Here is a 10,020-nt window from a genome sequence, read left to right on the forward strand (position 1 = left end):
CCTCTCTCTCTCACACACACACACACACATACTATATATATGCATGCACTGTAAGGTGCAGTAATAGATCAATAACTCATACACCAATTTTAGGTCAGGAAACATTTTATTTTAAACATCTTTTATTGAAACATAAACATATGTCACATAGGTTATCTCTTTGTCCTCTATTTCATATGTATATTCATACAGTACAGTCACATGGTCAGATGAAACAACCAATGAAAAAAAAATCAATGCTTTTTTTACAAAGGTTTAATGTAAGTAGACTTTAATTTTACATATACCCAGTCTGTGTTCAATGCAATGCATAAATGGATGAAGCCAAATTTATTCTTATTTTATAAGTTCAATTAGGAGTTAAACTGTTATGTTAAATAAAAGTATAACTTGGTGTAGTGGATGTTAGAATTTTATTCCAGTGTCCCAGTGCCTACATTCACACAACCTAGGTTGTAGATATTTTTTGTGTATATAATGTGTGTGTGTGTGTGTGTGTGTGTGTGTGTGTGTGTGTGTGTGTGTGTGTGTGTGTGAAAACTCACAAAGTAAGAATGTTTCCAAAAATATTCATAGGTTCATAGGTGTTCATACTGCAGGTTATTTTTTTTACTTAACAAAATGGGAAGTGAATGAACAGAAGAAAAATTCAAATCAATGTGACCACCCTTTGCCTGCCAAACAGAATCAATTCTTCTACATTTGCACACAGTTTTTAAAGGAACTACAGATATTATGTGGATGCAGGCTGATTCTCTTTTCTCATGTAATCCCAGACAGCCTCGATAATGTTGAAATCAATGCTCTATGGGGGACGACCCATCACTTCCAAAACTTCTTATTCTTCTCTATACTGAAGATAGTTTTAATGACATTGGCTGTATGCTTGGCGTTGTTGTCCTGCTGCAGAATAAAACAGGGGGCCAATTAGACTCCTTCCTAATGGTATTACATAATGGATAATTATCAGCCTGTATTTCTCAGCATTTAGGGGACCATTAATCCTGACCAAATCTCTATCTGAATTTGCCCCAAACCTTCTTTACTGTTACCCGCAGACACTCATTATTGTACTGCTCTCCAGATCTTTGAAAAAAAAAAAACCTGCTACACCCACATATTTTGAGTGCTGTTGCCATGTTTCTGCACCTCAGTTCCTAAGTTTTTATGTGTAGTTAAGTTGCTTGAGCTTTTTTCCACATCAGAGATATAGCTTTTGGGTTACAATTATTCCCTGAAGACCACTTCTGGCTAGACTTCTCCAGACTGTAGATTAATACAGTATACCTGGGTCCCACCAGTTCTTTGCTGATAGCTTTGCTGGAGATCTTGTCAAAGGAAAGTAACTATGATGTGATTGGCCAATTTTTTTGTTTTTGTTTTTTTGGCCCATCATTGCATCCACTGCAACCATTGCACATTTTTTTGTGCTTCTTTAAAATAGCTTGAACAGTGCATTCCTAAACCCCGGTCTGTTCTAAAATCATTGCCTGGGAGATACCTTGCTGATGCAGTATAACTACCTTTTATCTTGTTGCTGTGCTTAGTCTTGCCATAGTGTATGACCTGTGATATGAAACTGTCTTCCACAATCTTAGTAGCAAAGTTTGGCGGTTTCTCACCCAGTTTAAATCTCCTACGCAGCTGTTTCTGTTTTAGTTAATTACTTTATTTACATATGAACATATGAAATTTGTAATCAGTAGTACCTGTTTGGTATAATTGGTTAATTACTCTGATCCTACGAAATCCTTGACTTTGAGAAAGTGTACAAGTGTAAGAATTTCATGCTGATTTGGAGCCAAAGGATTGTCACAGCAAATATTGATTGGATTTAGATTTTTCACAGAGAGAGATAATAGTCTCAAATCTTTTCTTGTCCACATTCAGAAGGTGTCTGCTTGTAATGGTGTGGTAGTGTTCCCAAAGGGGAACTATGCTTGCAGTTTCACTCAAACCGAACAAATGCACCCAAAACACTGTGCCCCACATTACATGACAGTAACAGGCGCCATAGTGGGAAAGAAAGGAGGAAAAGAGTGATCTGATACTTTCTATCACTAAGTCCAAGGCTGTTCAAAGGTAGTAGTCCAGATGCTATTGGAACAACCCAACTTTTAACCGTTTTCCTCATTACTACTCATAACTACTTTCGGCATTGCCCCAAGCAGCTGCCTGCCAGTGTTGCTCCATGTCTTTGTCTCTCTTTTTTTTTTACTTTTCCTTATTTATGTCTGAGCTTTTTCCTTTTCTATCACTGCAATAGGGCCCAGTTTGATGGTGCGACAATCCATCTTTCAAACAAGTTATTTTTTGTTATCATTGCTTTCAGAACACTTTTATCATGCCGCTATACAGGTAGAAACTTCTGTGCTCCATTATTTAGACCATAGATCAGCTGATGAGTCTTCGACTCTGTCCAAAAGTGTGGGTCTAAAAATGAACACCCATGCACACACAGTCACTCCTCACCAGTGACCTTGACCTCACATGTCATGAAGTTAATGGAGAGGTTGGTCCTGAAGCAGCTCTGTTCAATAGTCAAACCATCACTGCACCCCTTACAGTTCTGCTATCAGCCTCACATCACTGTGGAAGATGCCAGCATCTTCCTGCAGCATTCATCTTGAGGTGGCACGAAGCACTGTAAGAGTCATGTTTTCTGATTTTGAACACACTAAGACCAGTTTTACTTAGAAATAAGCTACTAGACATGCATGTGGATACTACACTGGAGACCAGGATAACCAACTACCTCACATGTCGGCCACAATATGTGAAGCTGTTAAACACAATGTCAGATACCATAGTGAGACCAGTTGTGTGTTGGGATAGCAGAGTAAAGACAGCCAATGCTCACAGACTCAATAAACTTATTTGGAAAGCTGGGTTTGTCATTTGAGTTGAACTAGAGTCTCTGGCGAGGTGTCTGAAATGGGAATGCTAAAGAAATTTTCCTAGATTCTAAACAATACATAACCCCCCCCCCCCCCCCACCCCCCCCCCCCCCACACACACACACACACACACACACACACCCACCCCCCGTGAGGAGGAAAGGAAAATTTATGGTCACAGCCTTGAATTAATAGGTGCACTATAGCCTTATGTGCAATTTATATGTATGGGTTCTTTAATATCATGTACAGCATTATTTTACAATATCATATGCAACATCATTTGGCAATATCATGTGGAACATTCCCCATCATTGTTGCTACATATTTTTTTTAATAAAAATACTACTTCTGCTACTCTATTGCTATCAGTAGCTGCATTGTATCTTGTTTGGTTGTTGCGCTCTAATTTTGTCTAGCTTGTGGATTTTTCTATTTTCATAGAAATATTTTATTTTATTACTTTATTGCATGTGTATTCTTTTCTGCCACAAAAATTTCCTTTGGGATTAATAAAGTTTTATCTCATTATCTTATTTTATCTTATCTTATTATGGGAAATTTCCCTGCATAAATATTGATGTAGTCACTGGCTCTTTATACAGCCTGTACTGTCCAATCATCCTTAGTTTTACAGCACAAGCTATGTGCATTCTTCTCTCTGAAAGGTGACATCCTTATGTACAATTTATGTATGTTTACCCCCAGATTCTTTTACAAATGGAAAAATATATAAATATAAATATAAGAATCTGGTTTCTGCTATTCTATTGCTATCGGTTGCTGCATTGTATCTTGTTTGGTTGTTGCGCTCTACTTTTGTCTAGTTTGTGGATTTTTCTATTTTTATTTTTTTTAATTTTATTACTTTATTGCGTGTGTATTTTTTCTGGCACAAAGATTTCCTTTGGGATTAATAAAGTTTTATCTTGTTATCTCATTTTATCTTATCTTATTATGGGAAATTTCCCTGCATAAATACTGTACTAATGTAGTCACTGGCTTTTTATACAGCCCGCACTGTCTAATCATCCTTAGTTTTACAGCACAAGCTATGTGCATTCTTCTCTTTGAAAGGTGACATCCTTACTTACAATTTATGTATGTTTACCCCCAGAGTCTTTCACAAATGGAAAAATATATAAATAGTCTATTATGTGAAGATGAGAATAAAACAGTCTTGGATATGAGACTATTCATCTGTTTTGACTGTCCTACTTAGATAGACATATGCATGAAAACAAATGAGCATTCACAGCCAAAACAAACCTAAAGTGCCAGGGCTCTGTTGTTTGATCCACAGGTATCACACAGTAGGGGGAACCAACAAACCCACTTTATCAGTGCCAGTTCTTCAAGCAACAGATGTGAGGCAACTCTGCAGAGTAGCAAAAGCACAGAAATGCTGAAGGGTGGCAGGATGACAAAACAATGAGAAGGACAAGGAGGAGATAGTAAAGAAATTAGCTTCGCCAGGTACCAAAAGAAGAAAATTTGAATGTTTCAGCTTTACTGTAAGACAAAGAGTCCCTAATCAGAAAATCACAAGGAAACGTCATGCTCGATGAATTAAATAGATATAAAAATGCATCCCAATTAATTCCAGTGAAATTATCAATTCATTGAGCACTTGGGATAAAAGACAGATTTGTTCATTATTAGCCTTGTTTCCAGAAAGCATATTAATATAAAATCAGCGTAATTGGTAAGAAAATTGTGTGATCTGATCTGCCATGTTTACTGCTGACTGTTTTGTAAAACTCAAATGTGCCTGTTTTTTCAATTCAGAAAAGATTTCCAGATTTACTCCTATTCATTTACAAGGGGTAATCGTTATGTATCGTCCTTTCATGGTATTTAATAGGTAAGGCATTAGTATTAGTCACAAGAATAAAATATTAAATTTACCAACGACACCCAAGGAGATTAGTTGCATAATACAATGTGAATATACAATGTGATTATATATTTTGGCAGGCTTAATTTGTAACATGTATTAGTGGACTGTGCATCAAATATACTTTCTGGAAAAGAAAGGTTGTTGTTTCAAAGGGATCAAATTATTGGCCTGGTCTTAAACCATCAACTTCTGGGAAGTGTGGTGGAGAGTGCCTAAAGGTAAAATAAAAAAATTGTCTGTTTATCCAACAACCTCAGCAGCAACCTTGTTTCCCATCTCATTTGTTTCAACCATTCAGCATTTAGCATCACCATTATATTAATCGCGACTCATTATCATCTGCACCTGATTTCTCACCAGTTCATGCCTTAAGTTAGATGGTTTTGTATACTTGCATGATTCATAGATTACTGTGTGGCTTAACAAACAAAAACAATTCTCTGAAACTAGACAAGTACAGAAACTGAACTGTAAATAAGAGCCAAAAACTCCTCCTCAAAACTAAATTTAAAAAGTACAAGAAAGTTGGCCCTTTGTTTGGAAAACATAAAGAAGTGAGGGGTGGCTCATAAATATATATATATATATATATATATATATATATATATATATATATATATATATATATATATATATAGTACAACAGCTAGTGTTCTAAGCTGAAACTAAGTCAAAACTAGGTGACAAATAAAAGGAGGGTGTAAGCCCATCACATTTGTGTATTTCAGTATATATTTTATATCTCTGGAATTTTAATACATTTATTATTATTATTATTATTATTATTATTATTGAGAAAACTAAAACTGTTTTCTCAATTGCTGTTTTGATAATGATGGAGCAGAGCTCTAATGTAACATGCTGCATCAACATCTCCTATAGGTGTTCATTTGGTCTGTGATCTGGAGTCTGTGAAAGGCATTGCATACAACTTACATCATTCTCATTCGCCTCAAACTATTCAGTGTGTGCACCCTTCTGGCCTGTGGATGGGGATGAGATCATTCTTGAAGAGATCGCTTCCATCGGGATAGAAATGTTTCATCATAGGATAAAGGTGATCAGTCAAGAGAAATTTTTATTGATTTGAACTGATCCTTGACGTTGACCAAACAAATGGACCAAACCCACAGCAGCAAAATGACCCCTACAGCATATCTGGGGCAGTGGTTCTATTTGTCATCCATATGTGCTCTTACTTAAACATATTATTGTGCCATTTGCTTGTGAAAATCATTGTTTACCAATCGAGCCAAAAAAGCACAGCCAGTTCCGTTATATACAATAGAAGGCAGAACAGGGGCGAGATAAGCACACGATTTCTTCTTATGCAAAAATATACCTAGTTTCAAATTAAATCAAAAACTTGAAGTGCAGAAAATAACAAGCACACCCATACACATACAGAAAGCTCATCTCACTTCCCTTGCTTTCTGCTCCTTACTTATTACATATTAGATTTTTCTTCAAACTGTTCTCACACAACTTTAACCTGGCAGGAGTGCCATTAGTTTATGAGCTCCACCTGTGGTCACTGCAGGTGGCCTGGTGCCAGTTAGAACTAATGAATCTGATCAATTCTTACACAGATTAGCATCAGCAGCCCAGAAATCCTAAGAAATTCAGAGGCATTGCACCTTTCTCACAAACTGAAGTGGGGCACATTATTAGATAAGGACACTAAAAATGATTGAAGGTTTTATCATTAGAAAGATGGAATCTGCAAAAGGGTAGTTTTTTTTTCCAATGCCTGCTAATGAAATGTTTAATGGTTATGTAACATGCAAAAAAGGCAGGTCAAGCATCAGTGAACTGTGTGTGCTTTATTTTAGCAAATTTAGAAATAATTAAAATATTTGGTAACGAGTTTCAACAAACAGGCAGTTGCTACAGTCAGATTTACCATCTTTAATCATTATCTGAAACACAGACGGGGTCTTTGATATTGAATATACACTTGCAATGCAGAAAAACTGGGCTAAGTAAGATGTAAAACACTCCATGAAGCTTCACAAAGATACACAAACACAGAAATTAAACAAGGAGGAGGAGACATGACCCAAACAGATGTCACAAAAAAGTACATGGCACAACTTGTTATATGTATCTTAAATGAACAGATTTAAAATTTACTTAGCAGCCTGCAAAATGATTCTCAATGTATTCAATATAATGAATTGGTAATCACAATTGATTGTAGTCAAAGATCAGACTGCATATTGTCTAATTACAGTATGTAATTAAATGATCTGCTATAACAAGTAGCCATAAGCAGTCTAGATCCGGAAAGAGTGACAGTTCTATCCAGACACTAATGTTTTTCTAATAAATGAGAATAATTAATATACCAGTAATTTAACACTGGTATTTTTTAGTTGTTTTTTTTTCCATCGAGGTGGGCGTGGCTATACGTGTCACTCAACAGAGACAATCAATGCAACAAAAGTGTGACACAGCATGGCTTACTCCAAGAAAATTAAAGTAGACTATGAAAACTAAACCTTCAAAAACAAATTGACAGATTAGTTTATGTTTATTCTTTCTGCATAAAATAAAAAGCAGTGATGTGAATGAGATGAAGAGAAAACATTGTTTGAGAAAACATACTGTGTCCACAGGTATTGAGTAAAATATTTAAATTGAGAGCCCAGTATGACAGATCAATTAAAGTCCTTTTAAATTTATTTACAGCTCAGCAGCGCGCAAAAGAAGATTCACTAAAGATTGATTAAAGATTGTTGTTTGTATTTTATACAAATACAAGAAAATCAAAGCTTAAAATGTCTATATGTTTAACATAGTTACTGAAAATTGAAAATAAATATTATGGAAATGCTATAATTTATATATAATATATATATATATAGACTTACAATGACTGCATATACTGTATAGAGATCTGAATGTATCCAAATGTAAAATTCAAACCTCGGCTTGAATAAAATTTTATTGACCAGACCTTATAAATTTTTTATTTAGTATCTCTGGTATACAGCACAGTATATACAGTATACGGTATTCAGTGAGCACCGTGTATCCATAAATTAAACCAGAAAGCTGTCATTATTTAATTTCATTGATGATTCCTAAAAAGGTGTTACATTTTTGCAGCTCTGACAAGCAGCCCTGACAAAAAATTTAATTTTAGGTTTATACTAAAAAGCCCATTCAAATTTGTGATGTTTTTTTTTTTTTTTTTTTTTTTGGTAAATTGATATGGTTAATTATTTTCCTATAACAACATTCCAGTTAATATTTTCTTCTTTACTAATGGTAGCTAATGGTGCTTAATTTTTTTAACCAAGGAATTCATGTCATTAAAACAATATCATGTGTATAAGCTGTTCTCATTAAATTATATTGAAGAAACAAATATTGAATATGTTTTATGAGCTTTAAAAGTAGATATGTGGTCTCAATTACCTCAAATAGAACAATTGTTTCTTTATACAGCCGTCAAAGCCACATTTTCTTTCTTTCTTTCTTTTCTGATGTGCAAAGACTTCTGAGAAGAAAACACTTCTAAATCCATGTAATTAATTAACTAGACTAGACTTAAACTAGACTCAAGCTAGATTACATGAAAGTAATGCATTAATTACTCTCTTTCACAGTGAATGTATAATTGCTTACTTATTATCAGTTTTCTTACTGAGGTTGTAGTATGCATTTCACTAGTGCTCTGCTTCCTATAATCATAGCATAATTGCACAGCCACTGATTTATAATTTTTTGCTTTTAATAAACTAAAACAAAAATCTGGTTTTCTAGCAAAGTGATGTATAGGGTAAATGATTATCTGATGCCCAAATGCAGTACCGTCATGTTCAAAACTTAGTACCCCCTTCTTTTTATTTATTTAATTCTGCATCATTTGTCCAAAAAGAATACAGAGGAATGAATGCATGTAAAGAAACCACAAGACCTTTGGTTTAATGTCCTATAAAAATTTTTTATCAAATTTGACTTTTGCAAAAAGTAAACTGCATTTCAGCAGAAACACCTTACAGTACTGTATATCCACTATCAAGCACGACAATTTGTGTGTGTGTGTGAGGGGCTGGGGGGTCAGGGGTTGATTTGGGCTTATGCTCTGGGCAGCTTGCAGTCATTGAGTTGACCATGAACTCCTCTGTATACCAGAGTAGAGAAAACATGAGACCATAAAGCTTGGTCAAAGTTGGGTCATGGGGACGGGGCGAATCTATGCGAATCCACATGAGTGTGCAAAGTCCAGATCTCTACCCAACCCCAAATGCTGTGGTGAAACCTTATAAGAGTTGTGCATGTCCAAAAATCTTAATGGACTAAAGCAATGTTGTTAAGAAAAATTGCCCAAAATCACTGAATCAATCGATTATTCAAAAGTTACATATTGTTATTCCTCTAAGATTGCTTTTGCCTAAAACGGGGACCTGCTATAATTTTCCTATTAGAAAAATATTTACACCAAAAATTATAAATGTTTAAAATTCAATAAAAAAGGGGGTACTAACTTTTGACATGTATACCAGAATGGCTGTTACCCCATCCTGGACTTTGCTTTAGCAGTGTCTCATGCTTGGAAGGCCTATTCTGTTCTTGTGAATGTAACAAAATGTCTGATGTCATCTTTACATCCAATTAACTGTGAGTTATTCATGTTTATTAATTTTTTCAATAGTCTGCATTATACATTGTCTGACTGTATACAAAATTAAAACCAATGGCCTTTCAAGGTCCAGAACGTTCTTGCATTTTGACTGTTAGGCCAGTTTCCTTAGCAACATGTGGAATCTTGCCATGTGTGCTTCTTTCTTTGCTGTGTACCACTACCGGCAAAACTGTCATTGAGTGACCCAATGTGGGAAGCATACTGTATGAAATGTCTCCGCTATGTCACATTTGTCCTCTTTTTATTTCCTGTCTTGTTAGGCAGTTGGGGAAGTGAATTCAAATACATTTAAAGATCATGATATTTGTTGCATACTAATAAACCAAATGTAGTTGTTGTTAAATTTATATTCCTATTCTCATCATGTTTAACCATGGCATTGCACAATTTTATACTTTACAATGTGTATTTCATAACTTTTTAGAAATTGTTAAACTGTTGAACATTTCCATCATCCAGCAGTTTCAGCATTTTTAACAATTCTTATTTTTGCCAGAAACTTTTAAACATTATTTTTTATTAAAATATTTGTTACATTCCATTTTTATGATGCATTTTAGTGTGCTATG

The sequence above is a fragment of the Clarias gariepinus genome, chromosome 10 (genome assembly GCF_024256425.1).
Source record: "Clarias gariepinus isolate MV-2021 ecotype Netherlands chromosome 10, CGAR_prim_01v2, whole genome shotgun sequence".
In the NCBI taxonomy this organism is placed as follows: domain Eukaryota; kingdom Metazoa; phylum Chordata; class Actinopteri; order Siluriformes; family Clariidae; genus Clarias; species Clarias gariepinus.